Below are 24,070 nucleotides of genomic sequence, written 5' to 3'. Positions count from 1 at the left end.
CAAAGAATAAATGCTGCAGCGGGTGTAGAGAAAACGGATCTTCCTACACTGTTGGTGGGAATGTAAATTGGTGCAGCCACTATGGAAAGCAGTATGGAGGGTCCCTAAAAACTAAAAACAGAGCTACCATTAGATTCCACAATCCCACTCCTTGGCATATATCTAGAGAAAACTCTAATTCAAAATGATGCATTCACCCCAGTGTTCACAGCAGCAATATTTGCAACAGCCAAGACATGGAAGCAACCTAAATTTCCATCAATAAATGAATGGATAAATAATATGTAGTATATATACACATTGGAATGCTACTCAGCCATAAAAAAGAATGAAACAATGCCACTTGCAGCAACATAGATGAATCTAGAGATTAGCATGCTAAGTGAAATAAGTCAGATAGAGAAAGACAAATATCATATTATATCACTTACATGTAGAATCTAAACTATGATACTAAAGAAGTTATTTACAAAACAGAAACAGATTCACAGGCATAGAAAACAAACTTATGGCTACCAAAGGGGAAAGGGGAGAGGGGGATAAGTTAGGCATATGGGATTAACAGATACACACCACAATGTATAAAATGGATAAACACCAAAGATTTACTATATAGCACATGGAACTATATTCAGTATCTTGTAATAAAGCCTATAATAGAAAAGAATTTGAAACTGTGTATCTGAAACCTACACAATATTATAAATCAACTACAGTTAAATAAATACTAAAAATGTTTAAAATTTTATATCATTTATATATGATAAAATATAATACTTAGAACAAAGTTAATAAAATATATTCAAACCTATATACTGAAAACTAAAAAAACAAACTTTATCCTTGCTCCAAAGACAAAAGTCATCTAAACATGTATCAAAGACATAAATCAAAGAACTGAAACTATAAAATTCTGGAAGAAAACAAATGAAAGGATCATTATGAATCTAGTTAAGGCAAAGACTTCTCAGAATACAAAAAGCCAAAGTCATATAGAGAGCCTACATAGAAAAATTTAAAAGGTCACATAACGGGAGAAAATATTTTCAAAACATATTTTTAAACATATATATATGTGTATATATATATATATATATACAACTCAATAATAGGAGTACAAACATCCCGATTTTCATGGACATTTCTCCAAAGAACATACAGAGATGGCCAATAAGCATATGAACATGTTCAGTATTAAGGTCATGCACTGTGCTGTCGCTCAGTCGTGTCCAACTCTTTGCAACCCTAAGGACCATAGCCCTCCAGGCTCCTCTGTCCATGGGATTCTCCAGGCAACAATACTAGAGTGGATTGCCATGCTCTCTTCCAGGGTATCTTCCCAACGTAGGAACTGAACCCACGTCTCTTAATCTCCTGCATTGGTAGGCAGGTTCTTTACCACTAGCGCCACCTGGAAAGCCCATCATGAGTCACAGAGTTCTGCAAATTAAACCACAGTGAGCTACCACTATTCATTCACTCGGCTAAAATAAAATGAGCCAAAATAAAAAGTTAATATACAGAAGTCAATTACTTTCTTATATACCAGCAATGAACAACTGAAATTTCAAATTAAAAACAGCACTATTGAAATTAGTACCAAAAGATGAAATACATATAACTTTTTAAAAAAAAATATGTAAGATCTATATGAGGAAATTATAAAACTTTGATGAAAGAAATCAAGAAGATCTAAATAAATGGAGAGATATTTCATATTCATGGATATGAAGATATAATACTATTAGATTCTGTTCTTGCCAACTTGATCTACAGATTTGGCACAATTCCAATTAAAACTACTGGACTTCCCTTCAGATGGTAAAGAACCCACCTGCAGCGTGGGAGACCTGGGTTCGATCCCTGGGTTAGGATTTTATGGAGTAGGGCATGGCAACCCATTCCAGTATTCTTGCCTGGAGAATTCCCATGGATGGAGGAGCCTGGCAAGCTACAGTCCATGGGTTGCAAAGAGTCGGACACACTGAGAGACTAAGCACAAACACCACAATCAAAATCCCACCAAGATTTTTGTGGATCACAACAAACTAATTCTAAAGTTTTTATGGAAAGGGAAAAGACCCAGAATAATCAAGCAAAACTGAAGAAGAGGAATACAACTAAAGGACTAACACTTCACAATGGCAAGAATTACTATAAAGTTATTGTAATCAAGAGAGTTTGGTATTGGTGAAAGAACACAGAAATAGATCAATGGAAAAGAATAGAAAGCCCAGAAATAGATCCACAAATATAGTCAAATGATCTTCAACAAAGGAGCAAAGGCAATTCATTGGAAAAAGAAAACTCTTTTTAATAAATGGTGCTGGGCAACTGGATATCCACAAATACAAAAATGAATCTAGACCCAGACTTTATACCAATATGGATCACACACATAAATGCAAAATGCAAAACTATAAAACTTCTAGAAGATAACACAGGAGAAAATCTAGGTGACCTTGTTCTTGGTGATGAGTTTTTAGATTTCATACCAAAAGCACAATCCATGAAAGAAAAAAATGATAAATTAGATTTCATTAAAATAAAAAAATGCTTGCTCTGAGAAAGGCATTGTTAAGAGAATGGAAACACAAGATAGACTGGGAGAAAATGTTTGCAAAAACATATATATGTAAAGAATTTGTGCCCAAAATATTCTAAGAACTCTTAAAATTCTAAAATAAGAAAATAAGTAACTCAGTTAAAAATAGGCAAAAGATCTGAAGAGACACCTGGGCAAAGACTATATAATATATGAATAGCAAATATGCATATGAAAAGATATTCAACTCATATGTCATTAGGGGATTGCAAAGTAAAACAACAATGAGATGCCACTACAAATCTATTAGAGCAACTAAATTCCAAAACACTGACAACAATTGCTGATGAAAATATGGAGCGACAAGAACACTCACTCATTGCTGGTGGGAATGCAAAATGGTGCAGCCACGTTGGAAGACAGTTTGGCAGTTTCCTACAAAGCTAAACATAGTCTAACCATGTGATCCAGCAATTGTGTGCCTTAGTATTTACCCAAATGAGCTGAAAACATTATCTGCACAAAAACCTACACATGAATGTTTATAGCAGCTTCATTCATAATTGCCAAAACTTGGAAGCAACCACAATGTCCTTCTATAGTAAATGGGAATAAAAGACTGTGCTACATCTGGCCAATGGACTATTATTTGTCAATAAAAAGAAATGAGCTATAAAACCTTGAAAATACATGGAAGATCCTTAAATACACGTTACTAAGTGAAAGAAGCCAGTCTGAAAAGGCTACATACTGTAAGATTCCAACTGTATGACATTCTGGAAAAAGCAACAGTAAAGAGACAGTAAAAATATCAGTGGTTGCTAGGGGTTCAGGAGAGAGGGAGGGATAGATAGAACACAGAGTATACGCAGGGTGGTAAAATATTCTGTATACTATAATGATTAACACATGGCATACACTTGATAAAACTCATATAACTGTAGGACACAAAGAATGAACCCAAATTCAGCACTATGGACTTTAGTTCATGATTATATCAATATTAGTTCATCAGTTTTAACAAATGTGCCATAGTAATGCAAAATATCAGTAGTAGAGGAAACTGAAGGGGAACAGATAAAGTAACTCTCCATACTTTCTCTTCAGTTTTTTTTGTATATCTAAAACTTCTCTAACACTTAAGTTTAATAATTAAAAAAACACTGAAAATGCCAAGTGTAGGTGGAGATGTTGAGCAACCAGGACTCTCATACGCTGCTAGTAGGAATACAAAATGGAATAGCTACTTTGGAGAACAGTTTGACAGCATCTTATAACAGCAGACATTCAATTGCTATATATTCTCCTCACAGAGAATTTCAATGCAAATATATGTGCAAACAAAAACTTGTATAAGAACATTTATAACAGAATTACTTATAATAGCAAAAAAGTGGAAAACACCCAAACGTCCATCAACTAATGAATAAATATACTACTCAACAATAATAAATAGGGGCTTCCCTGGTAGTCCAGTGTCTAAGACTCTGTGCTCCCAATGCAGGGGACCCAGGTTTGATCTTTGATCAGGGAACTAGATCCCACATCCCACAACTAAGACCTGGCACAGACAAATAAATAAATAAACATTTTAATGAAACAATAGGAAAGAACAAACTGTTGATACAATTATGTAGATGAATCATAAAAACATGTGCTAAGTGAAAGAAGCCAGATACAAAAGGCTACATACTATATGACTCCATTTATATATTACAGAAGAAGCAAAATTATAAAGACAGATAAATTCTTTCCCAGATGACTGACTGCAAACAGGCACAAGTGACCTTTTTGAGGGGAGGGAAATTTTCTGTATCTTTATTGCAGTGGTGGTCGTGGTTATATGATTATATACATCTGTCGAAATTTTGAAATGTGTACTCTCAAGGGTACATTTTATTTCATGAGATGTATGTCTTAATAAATTTGAGTAAAAAATTGAAGATGCCTAGGAATATATCTTAAACATAAGAGTATTATTCAGTTCAGTTCAGTTCAACTCAGTCACATCCGACTCTTTGCGACCCCATGAACCACAGCATGCCAGGCCTCCCTGTCCATCACCACTCCTGGAGCTTGCTCAAACTCATGTCCATCGAGTTGGTGATGCCATGCAACCATCTCATCCTCTGTCATCCTCTTCTCCTCCTGCCTTCAGTCTTTCCCAGCATCAGGGACTTTTCCAATGAGTCAGTTCTTTGCATGAGGTGGCCCAAGTATTGGAGTTTCAGCTTCAGCATCAGTCCTTCCAGTGAATATTCAGGACTGATTTCCTTTAGAATGAACTGGTTGGATCTCCTTGCAGTCCAAGGGACTCTCAAGAGTCTTCTCCAATACCACAGTTCAAAAGCATCAATTCTTCGGTGCTCAGCTTTCTTCATAGTCCAACTCTGACATCCATACATTATCACTGGAAAAACCATAGTCTTGACTAGATGGACCTTTGTTGGCAAAGTAATGTCTCTGCTTTTCAATATGCTGTCTAGGTTGGTCAGAGTATTATTATACTCTGATTATATATACTCTAATTATTTTTCATTCTCTGCAGTTACCCACACCCACCCCATTTTTCTTGTTCTTTCTGAATTGTCTTGATTATTTTTGGCCCTTTATTCCCTTTAACTTAATTTTTAAAATGATTGTCAAATTCCAATAAAATCATGCTGATTTTTCTTGCAATTTTATTGAATATGTAGAATGAATTGGAGCAGAATTGTCATATTTTTGATAAAGAGATTTTCTTTATCAAAGAAAATTGGAATTTGACAATCTTATTTTAAAAATTGAGTTAAAGGGAATAAAAGGCCAAAAATAATCAAGACAATTCAGAAAGAACAAGAAAAATGGTGTGGGTGTGGGTAACTTCAGAGAATGAAAAATAACTTGATCTTACAAAATAATCAAGAGTGATATAAAGCATTCATAATTAAAACAGCACAAGTGTACACAAATGGATTAATAGAGCATATAGACAGCCCAGAAATAAATGCAAGCATCTATGGAAATTAGGTTATATGATGGACTTTGCATTGTAAATCAGTTGTGTATAAATTAATAAATGATATTTGACATAGAAAAGAATTGACATATTTCACATCACATGTAAAAAAATCCAGATGTTCTTAAAAAGTAAAGCAAAATGTTTTAAATTTTAAAGAAAATTTGGAGAAAGTCTTATGTTGATGGAATAAGAAAATACTTCTTAAATATGACACAAAAATAACAATTAATGAAGGAAAAAATTCATAAATTTATACTGAAAATCTAAAATTTCTATACTAAATAGGACCCCATAAACAAAACAGAAAGCCAAGGTGACATATTAGAAGCAGATATATGCAACATAAATAACTGACAAATAATTAGTATCCAGAATATAAAAAGAACTCTTTTACAAATCAGTTAGTAGAAAGTGACCAAACAAAAAATAAGCAAATGTGGGTGGCTCTGCATGTTATATTTTGAAAGAATATGGGAAAAAATGAATCTGGGCCTAGACTCAAAGGGAAGATAAAGTTTATCTGTAATGTTTTATTTCATTAAGACATATCTGAACAAGAAATAACAAAATGCTAATAACACTTGTTCATTCTGAGCAAGCATATATGTGGTTATTTGCTCATTGTTTTACATACTTCTGAGTCTCCTTGTCAATATTTTAAATTCTTCAAAGTTAAAAAATAGAAGAAAATAAACATGTAAACAAAATTTATAATAATAAATTTGAGTTAAATGGAAGGAATGAAAGTTAAAATTATTAATAACATTTTCTTTGTATGCCAGTCATAATCAATTATTAGAAATAATGAGAGATCCAGTTCATAAAATCAAAAACATAAAATAGATATTACTGCTATTATATACTCTCTATGCATGCCTGCTAAGCTGCTTCAGTCATGTCTGACTCTATATAACCCTATAAGCTATAGCTCACCAGGCTCCTCTGTCCATGGGATTCTTCAGGCAAGAATACTGGAGTGGGTTGCTGTGCCCTCCTCCAGAGAATCTTGCCAATCCAGGGATCAAACTTGCATCTCCTGCATTGCAAGTGGATTCTTTACCCACTGAGCCACTTGGAAAGCCCCTATACACTCTATATAGTTATACAAATTAAGGTTTAAAGACCACACAGTAAGTAGGAGAGCTGAGGTAATAAAAACTGCAACTGCAAGAAGATTTAAACTTTGCAACTAGATCAAGAAGAGACAAACTGGAAGAAATGGAAAACAGAAAAAACCCAAAGAGAACATACTAAATATAATAATTTGTATTATATACATGTATATAATATGGCATCACAGAATGGTGGGAAAGAATGATTTATTCAATATTTGGTACTGTGAAACCATTGAAGAGAAAAACAATTTTGAAAACTACCTCACACCACAATAAATTCCAGGGGGATTAAACAATTAAACATAAGCAATAAAAATGAAAACATAATCCATTCAAACACTTATCCCATTTTTGATAAGGAAAAACTTCTTAAATATTAACTTATCAGAAAAAATTACAAATGAAAAGAGACAGGGGCATGAATAATTACATAAAAGTTAATCTGTACATTAAAGTTAAATTAAAACACAATCTGGAAAATATAGTCCACATATACCACAGAAGAAAGATCTAATGTCTACTAAATGCACACATTGTCCCCACAAGTGAATAAAAAACACTTAAGTTCTCAAAAGAAAAATGCATATAGGTCATCAATACACGTTTATAGGAAGGAAACAAAAGTGACCAGGAAACACAAGAAAGTATCCATGCTAACTATAATAAAAGAAACATTAAAATTGTAGGATACTGTTTTGCCTCTATCAGATTGGCAAAGAATTTAAACATGTGAGTGCATGGCAAAAGCCACCACAATATTGTAAAGTAATTAGCCTCCAATTAAAAAAAAAAAAGAATAACAATACCCAGTACTGGCATAGGATTACTAGGAGAAATTGGCCATCTTATACAGTAGGACAACTTCACACTTATGCCAAGAACCTTTGAAAATGTAATATCCTTAGGCACAAAGACTCAGACACAACTGAGCAACTGAACTGAACTTAGGCACAGTAATGCCTTCATAAAAACCCATCTTCAGAAAAATCATCCAATCAACAAATATTTAATAAGAATCTATAATGTGTCAGCCATTGATCAAGGTACTGGGAGATACAACAATAAGCAAAATAGAAAAAAATAATCCCCGTTCTTGACAGGCTTACCTTTTAATACAAGGATTCAGGTAGCAAATACATAAAATATCTAGTCTGTTAGCTGATGATACAGACCAGAGAGAAAATATAAGGCAAGAAAGGAAAATAGTAAGTGTTAAGGGAGAAGAGTTTTCATTTTTATGTTACAGTTGTTACAGAAGACCTCATCGAGGTGACATTGAATAAAAACCTGAATGGGGCAAGGTTCAAAGAAGCAAAGATTTATGTATAAGGGTATATACATTGCAAAGTTATTTATGATAACTTACAAGTGAAAATAATTTAAATGAACAATATAGGATCTCATAAATAATTTTGGTATTAATTGTAAAACTGAAAATTATGTACAGTAGCTGTTAGAAATTGTTTGAAGGCTGCTGAATCACATGGGGAATGCTCACAATATGATACCAATGGAGATATCACATATTAAATAGAATATAAGGTATGATCTCAATCATGGAAACATGGAAACATCTGGAAGGAAGTAGAACAAGTTATCTTTGGGCTAGGTATTCAGAGGTGATTTGTATTAGCTTCTCTCCATTTTCCAAATTTTCTATTGTGAGGCTGTTTTACTTTTATATCTGGAAAAAATCTGTTTAAAGGCAGATTTTATAGCCTCAAGGTAGATTAATAAATGTGCAAAATGTTTTTAAATGGCACTTGTCAACCATGCCTTGAGTACAGGGTCCAGATTTGGACACTGTGTGTTAAGGATGATACTGAAAATTGAAGTATCTCAAGTAGAAGATACTCAAAATATATGTCATATGAGCTTCTCTTGTACTATTTTAAAAAGTTATTTTATGCTATGATCACTTACATAATTCCATTCCCATCCACCTCCCCTTCCCTTCAAAAAAATATGTGTAATACTTGATTTCTTTTAAGAAATCATTTTCTAAAGAGAAAAAGCACCCTTCAAAATATACATCCTGGAGATTTTTATTCTTCCTTCTGTGTGTGGTGAGGAGACATACTGTGTATAAATATCAATATTTTAAAAGTCATGTTTGAAATATAAAAGGTGTTTTTCTATTACCAACCAATATTTCCCTTTATCATATACGTTCCCCCTAGGAAGAGACAGCATTTAAGAACATGAGCTAGTCACCTTGCCTCTATTTCACAGTATACTGTACCATTTTTTTCAGTACCCTTAGTTTATTTCAAATCAGCAATAATAGAAATATCATCCAATACCCGGATTTACTACATATTTTAGAATACAATCAGTTCTGTCCTTAGCTAACAAGACGTCATGATTTCAGCAATCTCATGAATGGAACAAGAAAAGGGTCTTGCTGTGATCTCTTTCAGACCCTGTGAATTATTCCACCGGTTAGCAACCTTCAGAATTCCATATAAAATCCTGTGCTCCTTAAATAAATAACTGGGCCTGAACTATCTGCACAGAACCATGAGAATGTAGTACAGAATAGAGCATGAACCACAGAACCTTGCAGTTGGGAGTCTTTATAAATCATCCAGGTCTAATTCAATCCTCCTCATTTTACAGTTAGAGGCTCAAATAAGACAGGTGGCTTGTCACAAGAAACTAAGCCTCTATGCCAGGACTAGAACCTAGGACCAGGCTATCCAAAATCCTATTTAAGAGAGATCTATAATAACTAATTATTCATCATTTTTAAAATCAAGTGCCTTTTCCTCTAATTTTTAGAATGGGGAGAGTTGGGGGGTCTGGAAAGAGTCCTGGCTCATTGCAAGTTTCAGCTGTGCAACTTGACATGTAATCTTTCCTTACAGCACTATCATCTGTTGAACATCTGCAAAATGGATATGCATTACCCAGTCTTAACTGTTAGGAAGCACTGTGAGCATCAAAGTGGGGGAGGACTGTTAGAAACGGGGTATCGTGTCTCAGTACTCAACTTCTGTGACAAGTTGAACATGTTGACCACACCTTCCTTCTTAAAGCAGTACATTTTCCTCTATACACTAATGACAAAATACAATTATATAGTTCAGTAGCTTGTAGAATAAAGTCTATCTCCACATCTAAACCATGAGCCCCAAAGTGACAACAACCATGTCTATGTTGGTCACTATTATACGGTACATGCTTTGTCAATCTTATGTAGTCACAAAATATTTGTTCAATCAGTGGATAAGGGCTGTTTTCTCTTGGCTCTTTCACAATACTGCTGCTGCTGCTGCTAAGTCACTTCAGTCGTGTCCAACTCTGTGCGGCCCCATAGATGGCAGCCACCAGGCTCCCCCGTCCCTGGGATTCTCCAGGCAAGAACACCGGAGTGGGTTGCCATTTCCTTCTCCAATGCATGAAAGTGAAAAGTGAAAGTGAAGTCGCTCAGTCGTGTCCGACTCTTAGTGACTCCATGGACTGCAGCCTACCAGGCTCCTGCGTCCATGGGATTCTCCAGGCAAGAGTACTGGAGTGGGTTGCCAGTGCCTTCTCCGTTCACAATACTATATCCCCCTAATTTTCCTTCCACATGTCTGATGTCTCCTCCTCTGTAGCCTTCACACAAACTCATCTTTGTTTTCCCTTCCCTGCTGGTTCATATGGTAAAGAATCTGCTCACAATGTGGGAGACCCAGGTTTGATCCCTGGGATCAGGAAGATCCCCTGGAGAAGGGAATGGAAACCTACTCCAGTTTTTCTTGCCTAAAGAATTCCATGGACAGATGAGCCTTGTGGGCTATATAGTCCATGGGGTCAAAAAGAGTCAGACAGGACTGAGCAACTAACACTTTGGGCTTCCCAAGTGGTGCTGATGGTAAAGAGCACACCTGCCAATGCAGGAGACATGAGAGGTGTAGGTTCAGTCTCTAGGTTGAGAAGATCCCCTGGAGGAGGGCATGGCAACCCACTCCAGTATTCTTACCTGGAGAATCCCAAGGAAAGAGGAGCCTGGTGGGCTATAGTCCACAGGATCACAAAGAGTCTAACATGACTGAAGTGACTTAGCATGCATACATCCTAAAGATAAGCATTCTCCAAAGAAATCCTTAGATCCTTTTTTTTTTCTACTTGAAGTATTGCTTCTTTGTTGATGACTCTCAAATCCCTCTCTCCAGCTAAGTTCTTTCCAGAGCTCCAATCCCATATTTTTTTCCAATTGTACCCAGTACTTCTTGGTGGGCTATAGCAATAGTACTACCTGTGTGACCTCACTCAAATCAAGTCACTCCACCTCCAAGGATCAGTTTGCTCATCCATAAAACAAGAGAGTTGACTCTACTACATAAAGAGCAAAGTCCTAAGTTTCCAAGCTAGCATTCAATATTATTTATAGTGAAGCCCTCCAAGTACCTCACAAAACATTTATCACATACTTACCATACTCCAATGCAAGTGAACTCACTGTTCCCAATACATTTTTCTGGCCTCTGCCTAGAACACTTTTCCCATCCCCCAAACTCCATCCACAGTTTGTCCAATTTTCAAAACCCAGTTCAAATGCTACTCCCAGGAAGCTGTTTTTGATCTCCTTGGCTGCAAGCCCTTTCCTTCTTTCATGAGTGTGACTCTCGTTCTCATAGTATTATGGTTGTTTGTGTATTTCTTCTCTCTCCTATTTGACTGTGTCATCTTTGAGGGCAGAGACTATTCCTAAATCAGTCTGTATCTCCCACATCGCCTTTGGTCCATAATGTGCTCGTAATAATCTCATACTGAATAGATTCAGTTAAGGTCATATCAGCTACCTTGCTTGAAAGCCTTCAATCAGTCCCTTTGTTTCTAGAATAAAGGCCAAAATCTTTACAATGCCCCACTCCAGCCATCCCAGAGTTTGCTCAATTTTCCAAATTCACTAAGCTTCTCTCATCCTAGGATCCTCATGCATGCTCTTCCCTTCATCTAGAAAAGTACTACACCCCCTCTATCACCATCACCCCACCCCCATGTCTTTATTTGGCCTTAATATTACTTCCTCAAGGAAAATTTTCTTAAACCCCAAACTAGATCAGATTTCCTCTGTTACATACCTTCCTAGCCCTACTCCACCCATACTTTTCCTTTATAACATGTGTTGCTGACTGAAATAACACAGTTGTGTGATTATCTGATTTATTACCTCTTCCCCATCAGACTATAAGCTCCAAATAAGCATGTACCATGTCTGTGTAGCTTACCTTTCTAACATCTGCACAGTGCTTAACCGTATCACTGAATAAATAGCTGTTGAATGACTGAATTGATGAATGACTGGGTTAAAGGTAAAAATTTGGGACTTAGAATGTAGAAATATATTTTCCTATCTTCCTATAATTCCTTCAAAGTAAAATTAAGATGCCTGGTAGCTATCTGGGACACGTGAGCTTGCCTTCTAATTCAACATAAGAAATTTGTAAAAATAGGATGAATATTGCCCCCTAAGTGCTGGAAGGAAAACAAAATTACCTTTTTTAAAATGAACATATGGCCCCAAAAGGCATCACTAGCACCAACTGGTCTGTACCTTTAATTTAACAAGCACCTCAGTTAAGTTCAGTTCAGTTCAGTCGCTCAGTTGTGTCCGACTCTTTGCGACCCCATGAACTGCAGCACGCCAGGCCTCCCTGTCCATCATCAACTCCAGAGTTTACTCAAACTCATGTCCATCAAGTCGGTGATGCCATCCAGCCATCTCATCCTCTGCCATCCCCTTCTCCTCCTGCCCCCAATCCCTCCCAGCATCAGGGTCTTTTCCAACGAGTCAACTCTTCGAATGAGGTAGCCAAAGTATTGGAGCTTCAGCTTCAACATCAGTCCTTCCAGTCAACACCCAAGACTGATCTCCTTTTATGCCATATACTATGATAGTGTCTGACGTTACAATAAACTGGACTGATACAGCCCCCTACTAACTTGAAATATATAATTTAAAAGTGGAATTTATAGAAGCTTTTAAAAAGCCTTTATTGCAGTCACAACACCAAACTAATGCTACTTTGCAAGGATATTAAATTTTCCATCAAAGGAGATACTGACCTGAGGGTGAAAGATCATTTGGCAGGGATTATTTAGAAATTATAACTGGGCCCAATCTGAGCCTCTTAAATTAGATAGATGGGCAGGTAGCCTAGAACAATGCCGCTTGAAGTGTGGTCCAAGGATCATTGCTTATCTACAAACTATTATTACCAGACAGCAATGACCTAAGTATAAAAATTGAGAAGTACACACATGCAGAAATTGAGAATATGTACTTACAAAATGTAGCAACTCAACTTGAAAAAAATTAATTTTATGTCTACTGAATCTAACAATAAAATGATAGCTTATATTTTGCATGGCTTTTACTTTTCTACTAATTCATACTTAATGTATTTTACTAAAGAAACTATCTGTGGTGAATTGGAAAATTTAAAAAAAACTGGTTCTTCACCAAGATAGTTTGAAAAGCACTGGAACAGCAGCTTAAGGATTACCTGTCAGCTTGTTAAAAATGCAAAACTCAGGTCCCACCCCAGACCATCTGAATCGGAATTAGCATTTTTACAAGATCCTCAGGGGATTCTTTTGCACATTCAAGTTTGAGAAGAACTGGCCTAGATGATTTCTGAAGTCCATTAGAACCCTGAGATTTTACAATTTACTTCAGATAGAGAATTGCAGAGCTGAAAACCCCTCAGAGAAGCTGAGATCCATGCAGAGGAAATCATGTGTCTAACGTAACTGGCAATTTTTCAGAGCTAGCAATAGAACTCAACTTTCCTAACAACCAGGTCAGTTTTCCACTCTAACACACCACATGCTCACTCCTATTCCACCCAGTCCCACTCTGCACCATCCCCTCAGTGATGTCATTGTTTCTGAGATACTGATATAACAATTTATTCTTCTTTTATATACTATGAATCTTGAATCACAAGATTCCAAATGTTTCCTTTATAATTATGGTTAACCCTTTCTTCCCAAATCTTCCCACATGCTTATTCTCTGGCTGCTATATGGACATTCTGGGGCTTCAGAAGAAATAGCACTGATTTCTGGGTTTTGGAAAAGAACAGAGACTGTCTTTGTTCCCATCAGTCCACTTGACACCAAATAGCAAGCTTTTCCAAGTAAGAGAACATACAATATCAAGGCTGCTTTACAAAACTTAGTATGATCAGTCTGTGGCTGACAAACAAGAGAATGGGATAATAAGCCATATTAATAAAAGTCTAGTCCCCCAAATGAGGCAAATGATGATCCCTTCCTTGTGGTCCTGTCAGATTCAAGTCTTGAGCGGAGAGATACAGCTGTCTTCAACTATCTGAAGCACTATTATTAAGAAGCAAATTAAAAGAAAAAAAAAGAAGCAAATTTGTTCTAGAAAGTCCCAAAGAACCAATGAAGAGATGCTACAGGGAGACAGACGTTGGCTTATAACAGGGATTACTTCCTGACAGTATAGAAGGAGCCACCTAATGAGCTCACTGTCAGTCCAGGGAGTTCAAATAGAAATTAGTCAAAGAATTGGATGCTTAGGACAAATTCAAGAACTGGGTGGAGAAGTAAAGCTTAATAACCTTTAGGGATCCTTCCAGTTCCAAAGTTTTAGTACTCTACAATTTTCAGAACAAGGTGACTCGAAGCTCTCAGAAGAAAAGAGCGACAGCTGGTCCTAAAAGGAGAGTCTTTGGATGGATGTTAGATGGATGAGGCCATGACAATGGAAAAATGAAGTCTTTCCTGGCATTCTTTTCAAAGGAAAGCAGGCTGTCCAAAGAAAGTCTTTTGGGCAGCCCCTCTAGGAAACCCAGATGAGGCTTGGCTCCACAATAGCTAGCCACTATGCCCCACTCTAAATTCCTGTTACTTTACACAAAGGACTCTACCTACACTTGCCTAACAGATGAGGGTGGAAAATTCTCCCCAGGGAGGCAGTGGAGCTTAGTGGTCAAGGCCGTACATTCTGGAACCAGGTTGCCTGTGTTCTAATTCCCAGTCAGGGCATTTAATTGCTAAACCTCTCTGTGCCTCAGTTTCCTCATCAGTAAGAAAAATGATAGTATCTTGCTTCATATGGTTAATGTAAGGATAATACATATTAAAGTCACAGCCCAAGATTTGAAACATTGTAAGCACTCAACAGTGTCAGCAATTGGCATTGCAGGTGTTATAATTACGATCACGGGTACAGCAGTGTCGCCAACTCAAAAAGCCCCCATCAAGCAACCAGATCTTTACCCCGACCAATTCAGAGCGGATATACTACAAGAGCTTTAGCCAACCCTTGCATAGCTACAGACATCCAAAACCTGCTGACCCTCAGTAAATCACACCATTCACACCAATCAGCTCTTCACCCTGCACTCTGGAAATCCAGCAGCCACCCCTCCCCCAGTCCTCCTGCCTAAGCCACCCGCAGCCACAGCCAGAGGAGCAGCAAACTGGAAATTCAGTTCCAGACAAACCATCAGGTGTTTCTTCCCTCCCAAGGACAGAGCTGGACCTAATACCAAGCCTGCCAGTTGATGGGGTGGGATACCCGAATCCCAGGTCTAGCCTCTCAGCTTGAGTACCTGGAATGGGGAGTGGGCAGGCAATGGGGCTTCCCACAGAGAAGCAAGGGAAACCTCCCAAGTTTGTGAAGGAACTCAGGCCCAATGCTACAAAGAGCCTCTTAAGGGAAGGGGGGAGGTCTCCACCTGCTTTCAAAGGAAACAGTTATTTACAACTTTATACTCACTTGCGTCTGGGGGAGGTAATAGGGAGGTGGGGAAAGGGACTACAACGTATTCTCCTTTCTCATTTCTAGCAACGAGAAGCAGCTGCAGAGAAAGAGTTAAAGGAGCAAGGAAGCTCCAGCCATTACCCCATCCCTGTGCCTAGGGCTGTCTGGGGGGTCATGACAGTGCTTTCTGCTCTGGCTAGGGGCCACTCGGTGTCTTTCTGCAGCAGCTGCCGGCCCCCCAAGCAATTTGCAAGGTCAATGCTGACCTGCTTCCTAAAAGGAACAAAACAATTCACTGACAATGAAGCAAATAGCGCATACACCACATCGCAACCCCCTCTTCCTCAAATCAGGTTTTACCCCTGTGCCTCCCTGCCCAGATGCCGACTCTGGGCTTCCACCAGCCCCACTGGGAAACCCAGGATAGCATCACAGCTGCAGAGCATGTCTCGCCTCGCTGGCCAACCCAAGGAGACTCTCCGTACAGGGGAGAGATGCTATCGCTAAAGGAGACCTGAGCTTGGGGGAGGGGGAAGGAGGGAAAGCTATGTTTCTTACCAAGCGCCACAGTCACTTCCCCGAAGCGAAGAGAAGAGAAGGATGAATGAACTGAAACAAGTTGGAGGTTGAGCCCTCACAGAGCTCGGCTTCTTCTTCTGTCTCTCTGGGTCTCTCCCCGGTCCCTCTCCCGTCTGTCTCTCTGGTTTGCTCGCTAGCTTGCGCGCGCTCACGCTCTCCGTCTCTCTCTCTCTCTCACCCTCCCCTCCTTCCTCTCTCTCTCCCCCTCTCTCGCTCCTTCTCTTCTCTCTCTCCCCCCCTTCCCACTTCCCCTCCCCCTTTGCTGGTTTTGGATTCACCACTGCTTGGTGCTGAGCACGAGGCTGTGCTGGGGCTCAGAACACAGCGCTGCAAAGGTTTGCATCTGTGGTTGTTTTAGGAAAGACTAAAGTAGTATTTGATTCTTTTAGCTATCCAGCAGAGAAACAGGGAAGCTCTGAGAGAAGGGGAAGAGCAAAGGAAGCAAAGGGAAAGGAAAGAGAGCATAAAGGATAAGAGCGAATAGGAGGATAAAGGAAGTATGGATTACCATACTTGATGTGTGATGCTTACTAGCTAGCTGCTCCTAGACGGAAGATAAGTGGTCTGTCTCCCTTTCATCCCTATGGGCGCGCCTTAGCCCAGGCTCCATATAAAGGTTGGACAAATCTGTCTGTTCACATTACATCTCTGAGGACAATGGTGAGCAAAAAAAAAAAAAAAAAAATACTACATCAAAGAGGTTGCCATTCCCACTCCACTAAGAAGAAAGGGTTCAGCCACATTGATCTGCCAGTGACCTAACTGCCACCCCCACCTCCAACCAAGTAGAAGTGTAGACCCAATACAGAACTGTCATCTGGAGCTTACCTCCAGGCAAAACAGACAAGCAGCAGAACCACAAAGCTTTCCTTTCAAAAACCTCTAAAGGGAATACAGGTGTATGTAAGTTTGTGAGCCTACATGTAAGTTTGCACAAGGAGGAAGAAAGAAAGGAAGGAGATTAATTAACTCAAAGTATAAAAGAATAATATTCCCATTGAGGGAAAAAAACTGAACAAATTATAGTAATAATGCAACAGGGGGTAGGAAAAGACCTAGACTGAGAGTAAAATAAAGGAACTTTGCTTTGACTTCTGCCTCTGAAAATTACTTGATTATTATCTTTGACAAGTCTGACCCTCATTATCCTCAATGGCGAAATGAATGGTGATGGATGGACATGATTTTGAAAGACCCTTTCACACCTAACAATCTAGGCTCTAAGACAGGAAAATCTCAGATGAAGGAGTTGACCTGTGGAGAGTGAAATATAGGCTACCAAATTTAAAAGGTTTTCCAAAGGTGAGTCCCCAAATGGGACCTCAAATCACACTGACAAAACATTCCCTTTTGAGCATTTCAGGGGCAACATAAATATGAACCGCTATCAAAGAATTCAGCCCCTCTTATGTGATTTTTTAACCCATTTAGTCAGAGAATCAAAATGGTCCTTTAGGGCATCTGATTGAACATATGTTTTATTGTGTATGTTAAGTGTACTGATATAGACTGGGACATGGAAGGCACTTAAAATTCTTCCTACAGTGTACTATTTCTATCTGAACCACTATCCTGTTGGGTCCACTCCCTCCAAAAAATTCCTGAAACACTCTACTTCTGTTCATTGAGGTACATGTGCTATACTCTGACTACATGCATATACCCGTTTACTGAGTATATATAGAGGGATCTATAGGCTCAGTCACTGAACTGTAAGGACCCATAAGATAACTATCCCATTCCTTTTTGTGACTGAGTAGTATTCCATTGCATGTGTGTGTGTGTGTGTGTGTGTGTGTGTGTGTGTGTGTACATACCACATCTTCTTTATCCATTCCTCTCTTAATGGACATCTAGGTTGCTTCCATGTCCTGGCTGTTGCAAATAGTGCTGCAATGAACACTGGGGTGTGTATATCTTTTTGAACTGTGCAATTTGCAGCAATGTGGCTGGACCTAAAAATTCATACAGAGTGAAGTAAGAAAAAGAAAAACAAATATCGTATACTAATGCATATATGTGGAATCTAGAAAAAATGGTGTAGATGATCTTTGCAAAGCAGAAATAGAGACACAGACGTACAAGATAAATGTCTGGATACGAAGGAGAAAGGGGGTGGACGAATTGGGAGATTGGAATTGACATATATACACTAGTATGTATAAAATAGATAACTAACGAGAACTTACTATATAGAACAGGCACTCTATTCAATGCTTTGTGCTGACCTAAATGTGAGAGAAATCCAGAAATGGGATATATGTATATGTAGAGCTGATTTACTTCGCTGTACAGCAGAAGCTAACACAAAACTGTAAAGCAACTATACTCCAATATAAATTAATTTAAAAACAGATAATGATCTCATTTTGCAGAAAGAGAAGCTTGCCTACAGAAAACAAATATAGCTCACACAATGTCATAGTGAATCAGTGACAACACCAAGACCACTCTAAGCCAAGTGTATGTGTGGGCACACAGCTGTGTACAATTCCTCCTGCACAGGTATGTACTTGTTTGCACAAATACTCATTTGATTTAGAGGATTAGTGAAATGGCAAGAAGAAATATTAGAAGCTGTCATAAGGTTGCTGTATTATTTCATAGGGTTGCCATAACAAATTACCATAAATTTGGTGGCTTAAAGCAACAAAAGTTTATTGTCTCACAATTCTGGAGGCCACAAGTCTGACATTAAGGTATTGGCAGGGTCACACTTGCCCCAAAGACTCTAGAGGGGAATCTTTCCATGACTTTTCCAGCTTCTGGTGGCCCCTAGAATTCCTTGCCTTATAGAAGCATCACTCCAATCTCTGCCTCAGTCTTCAAATTGTCTTCTTCTCTGTGCCTCTGTGTAACCAAATTTCCCTGCCTTTTCCTTTATAAAGACAGCAGTCACAGGATTTAAATCCTTAAATCTTTAAATCTTAAATCCTTAAATCTAGGATGACATCATCTCAAGAAATTTTACTGATTACTTCAGTATTTGAACATCTGGTGATGTCCATGTGTAGAGTCTTCTCTTGTGTTGTTGGAAGAGGATGTTTGCTATGACCAGTGTGTTCTCTTGGCAAAACTGTTATCCTTTGCCCTGCTTCATTTTGTACTCCAAGGCCAAACTTGCCTGTTACTCCAGGTATTTCCCTTTCCCACAGTCAGTCAATACCAATATCAGATTGGTTATGTTCTTTGCAGCCAAAGATGAAGAAGCTCTACACAGTCAGCAAAGACAAGACCTGGAGCTGACTGTGGCTCAGATCATGAACTTCTTATTGCAAAAGCCGGACTTAAGTTGAAGAAAGTATGGAAAACCACTAGGCCATTCAGGTATGACCTGAATCAAATCCCTTATGATTATACAGTGAAAATGGTGAATAGATTCAAGGTAGATCTGGTAGACAGAGTGCCTGAAGAACTACAGATGGATGTTCGTAACATTGTACAGGAGGCAGTGACCAAAACCACCCCCAAGAAAAAAGAAATGCAAGAAGGCAAAGTGTTTGTTTGAGGAGGCTTTACAAACAGCTGAGAAAAGAAGAGAAGTGAGAGACAAGGGAGAAAGGAAAAGATATACCAAACTGAATCCAAACTTCCAGAGAAGAAGAGCAAGGAGAAATAAGAAGGCCTTCTTAAATGAACAGTGAGAAGAAATAGAGGAAAACCATAGAATGGGAAATACTAGAGATCTCTTCAAGAAAACTGGAGAGATCAAGTGAACATTCCATGCAAGGATGGGCACAAAAACAGTAAGAATCTAACAGAAGTAGAAGAGATTAAAGAGATGAAAAGAATATACAGAAGAACTATTCAAAAATGGTCTTAATGACCCAGACAACCATAATGGTGTGGTCACTTACCGAGACGCTGACATCCTGGAGTGTGAAGTCAAGTGGGCCTTAGGAAGCATTACTACGGACAAAGGTAGTGAAGGTGATGGAATTCTCAGCTGAACTATTTCAAACCCTAAAAGATCAATATGTCAGCAAATTTGGAAAACTCAGCAGTGGCCACAGGACTAGAAAAGGTCAGTTTTCATTCCATTCCCAAAGAAGAACAATGCCAAAAAATGTTCAGACTACCATACAACTGTGCGCATTTCACATGCTAGTGAGGTAACACTCAAAATCCTTCAAGCCAGGCTTCAGCAGTATGTGAACCAAGAATTTCCATATGTATAAGCTGTATTTAGAAAAGGCAGAGGAATGAAAGAACAAATTGCCAACATTCGTTTGATCACAGAGAAAGCAAGGGAGTTCCATAAAAACATCTATTTCTGCTTCATTGACTATGCTAAAGCCTTCAACTCTGTGTATCACAACAAACTGTGGAAAATTCTTAAAGAGATGAGAGTACCAGACTACCTTACCTGCCTCCTGAGAAACATATATGCAGGTCAAGAAGCAACAGTTAGAACTGGACATGGAACAACAGACTAGTTCAAAATTGGGAAAGGAGGATGACAGGGCTGTATATTGTCACCCTGCTTATTTAACTTATATGCAGAGTGCATTATGTGAAATGCCGAGTTGGATGAATCACAAGCTGGAATCAAGATTGCCTCGAGAAATATCAACAACCTCAGATATGCAGATGATACCAGTTTAATGGCAGAAAGTAAAGAGGAGCTAAAGAGTTTCTTGATGAAAGTGAAAGAGGAGAGTGAAAAAGCTGGCTTAAAACTCAACATTCAGAAAACTAAGATCATGGCATCCAGTCCCATCACTTCATGGCAAATAGAAGGGGAAAAAAATGGAAACAGTGACAGACTTTATTTTCTTGGTCCCCAAAATCTCTGCAGATGGTGACTACAGCCTTGAGATTAGAAAAGGCTTGCTCCTTGGAAGAAAAGCTATGACAAACCTATCAGCATATTAAAAATCAGAGACATCACTTTGCCAACAGAGGTCTGTATAGCCAAAGCTATGGTTTTTCCAGTAGTCATGTACGGATGTGAGAGGTGGATCATAAAGAATGTTGAGTGCTGAAGAACTGATGCTATCAAATTGTGGTGCTGGAGAAGACTCTTGAGAATTACTTGTACTGCAAGAAGATCAAACTAGTCAATCTTAAAGGAAATCAGTCCTGAATATTCATTGGAAAGACTGATGCTGAAGCTGAAACTCCAATACTTTGGCCACCTGATGCAAAGAGCTGACTCATTGGAGTAGACCCTGATGCTGAGAAAGATTGAAGGTAAAAGAAAAAGGGGGTGGCAGAGGATGAGATGGTTGGATGACATCACCAACTCAATGGACATGAGTTGAGCAAACTCTGGGAAATTGTGAAGGATAGGTAAGCCTGGCTTCCTGCAATTCATGGGGTTGCAGAGAGTTGAACATGACTTAGCAACTAAACAACAACAACAACTTCTACAGAGAATATACATCCAAATAAGATCACATCCTTAGGTTCTGATGGACATGCATTTTGTTGTGTTAGTCACTCAATTGTGTCCAACTTTGTGATCCCATGGACTATAGCCCACCAGCCTCCTCGGTCCATGGAATTCTCCAGGCAAGAATACTGGAGTGGATAGCCATTCCCTTCTCCAGGGTATCTTCCTAACCCAGGGATTGAATCCAGGTCTCCTGCATTGCAAGCAGATTCTTTACTGTCTGAGCCACCAGGGAAGCCCAGACATGAATTTTGGGAAGATACTATTTGACCAACTACAGTGGCCAAGTTTTCTTTTTGTCAGTTAAAGCCACTAAACAAATAAACCATCTGGGGAACCATCATTTTTAAAAGAAAAGATATTTCAATCCCAAGAAGTTAGATGAAGATACCCTCATAGCAAAACTATAATTTAAATCCTATGGTTTTAGCTATGTTAATAGCTTAAAAAATAGTATTTTTATAAATGTTCTCAGTTCACTGCAAACCACAGAAAAAATTTTACTAGAACCACTTCTGATATTGGAGCAGTTTCTATCAAACCAATCCTGCTGCAGACAGAAATAATAAACTCTCGACAAAAAACAATCTGGATGCATTGGAAATGTATCATAAATAGTCATAAATTGGAAGAGAGTTGACAATTGAAAGAAAGGAACAATACTGAGTTTGCCCTTTTTAAAAATGTCTGCCTGAGGGCGGGCCACAGGTCAGAGCAATAACTAAAACTCTAGAGAAATTGAAAGTAAGTGTTGCAGCTGGTAAATGTTTAACAACTGGATCTCCAGGAAAAATAAATAAAAGCCCAATTCATAGTATTTCCCAATTTCCATAGTGTAAATACTCCCACCCTGGCTTGTAGAACCAAAAGACAGTTCAGGATGACAAATGAAGCTGGAAAACAATGAGAGAAATCCAATAATTGAGAGAACTTCAGAGTGGGAGATCCCCATTCTGTGTACAAACTGCCCAAATCGCTGATGGAACTATCAGTTACACATGTGGTGACAGTTTCCAAAGAGCCTAAATATAGCTGAAAAAATTAATCAGAATTTTCAGTGCTGCTCATCACAAAGGAGAGTTTTGAGTTTCAGTTCAACCACATTAATTTCTGACTAAAACAAACAAAAAAAGCAATTCTCTACAGAGAAATGAAAGAGAATATAGGTATCCTACATATATCATTCACAAAGTTTAGGGTATACTCCAAAATTCCTAGGGAAAAAAAAAAAAAGGAAAATATTACTAGCAATCAGTGGAAACCAACCCTGAAATGGGCCAGATGTTGAAATTAGCAGAAAAGGATTTTAAGTCTTCTAGCGTAACCACTAATGGAAATAAAGGAAAACACACTTTTAATAAATAAATAGAAAATCATATCAGAAGTCTAGAAACAATCAAAAAGGAACAACGGATGCAAATTCTAGAATTGAAAATGAAATATCTGAAGTTCACTGGGTGGGCCTAATAGCAGATTGAAAGTGAAAGAAGGAAGAGTAAATTAACTTGAATGCAAATTAATGGATATTATTCAACCTGAAATACACAGAGAGAAAGAAAAAGATTAATAGAGCCTCAGTGATCTGCTAGATAATATCAAAGTTCTAACATATATGTAGTTGGAGTCCCAGAAGGCAAAAAACAAAAGAGGCAGGAAAAATATTTGAAAAATAATGCCTGAAAATTTTCCCAATATAATGAAACATAAATATACAGATTCAAGGAGCTCAATGAACCCCAAGCAAAATAAATGGGTACATCATATCAAACCACATGAAAATCAAATATTAAGGGAAAATCTTGAAAGAATCCAGAAAAAAATAACACACTGAAGAAAAATAATATATTTGACCATTGACTTCTCATCACAAAAAGAGATATCTTTAAAATGCTGAAATATAAGAAAAAGAAAATATATATCAATACATCTAGCAACATTGACTCTAAGGAAACTTTGAAAAGTTAAAGGTGGACTTCCAATTTCCAGTTTCCCATGTAAGGAATTTGGTAGTCACCACTCCATCTTATCAACAAGTAAACCTTGAGCAAACTGAAAAAACAGTAGCTCTTGCATACATAAGGTGAGGACACAAGGCAAGCTGCTGCATGCAAGACTGGAGAGACAGAGGCAAATACACGGAGCTAAAGCTTAACCCAGCAGAGACTCAATAGCTGAAACTGCCTGGGGATCCAATGCTGGGGTTAATTGATAAATTGCTGGGGGCTCAGTGTGGACAAGTATGAGAATTAAAAATTCCAGGGGCACCCAGTAATAGGCAGCCCCACAAAATTGTGAGATTTATCTCTAGGAACTTATGTTCTCACAATAAATATTGGAGAAAAAAATTCTTCCTGCTTCCTTCACCAGGGGAGAGGGGGAAAGGAACCATGCTGAAATACACCTGAGTGTAAGGCCTGCCCTGAGGAGAATCTAGATAACCAGAGCCTAGCCTGCTGGAGTATTATCAAAGCCTAACTGACCTGGGGAAAGGGAAATAGCCAACTTTACTCATTTCTAGTCTTTTGTGTGGAAAAAGAAAAATACCCAACCTCAGCCCACTCTAGTCATCCTGATTTAACTAAGCAGGGTGAAAAATACTGAGAAGCATTTGTGAAGTCCACAGTGCAGAGACACAGGCTTACTAAAGACTGAGACCTAATCATAGGAATGTATAATATTTCCTTCCCCCCATACCTCATATCGT

At 38.2% G+C, this 24,070-nt stretch overlaps 1 protein-coding gene across 1 annotated transcript in view; it reads right to left on the bottom strand.

Annotated features, from left to right (window-relative positions):
• Positions 1-16,139, bottom strand: part of GABRA3 (gamma-aminobutyric acid type A receptor subunit alpha3) — a 227,926-nt gene extending 211,787 nt beyond the window's left edge. The window contains exon 1 of the mRNA XM_043459919.1: positions 15,951-16,139. The gene's annotated coding sequence lies outside the window, so the exon portion shown is untranslated. The remainder of the gene's footprint in view (positions 1-15,950) is intronic.
• Between the last annotated feature and the right edge of the window lie 7,931 nt (positions 16,140-24,070).

This window comes from Cervus canadensis, chromosome X (genome assembly GCF_019320065.1).
Source record: "Cervus canadensis isolate Bull #8, Minnesota chromosome X, ASM1932006v1, whole genome shotgun sequence".
NCBI lineage: Eukaryota > Metazoa > Chordata > Mammalia > Artiodactyla > Cervidae > Cervus > Cervus canadensis.
The sequence above is the reverse complement of the archived record's forward strand: the minus strand, read 5'-3'. Positions and strand labels throughout refer to the sequence as shown.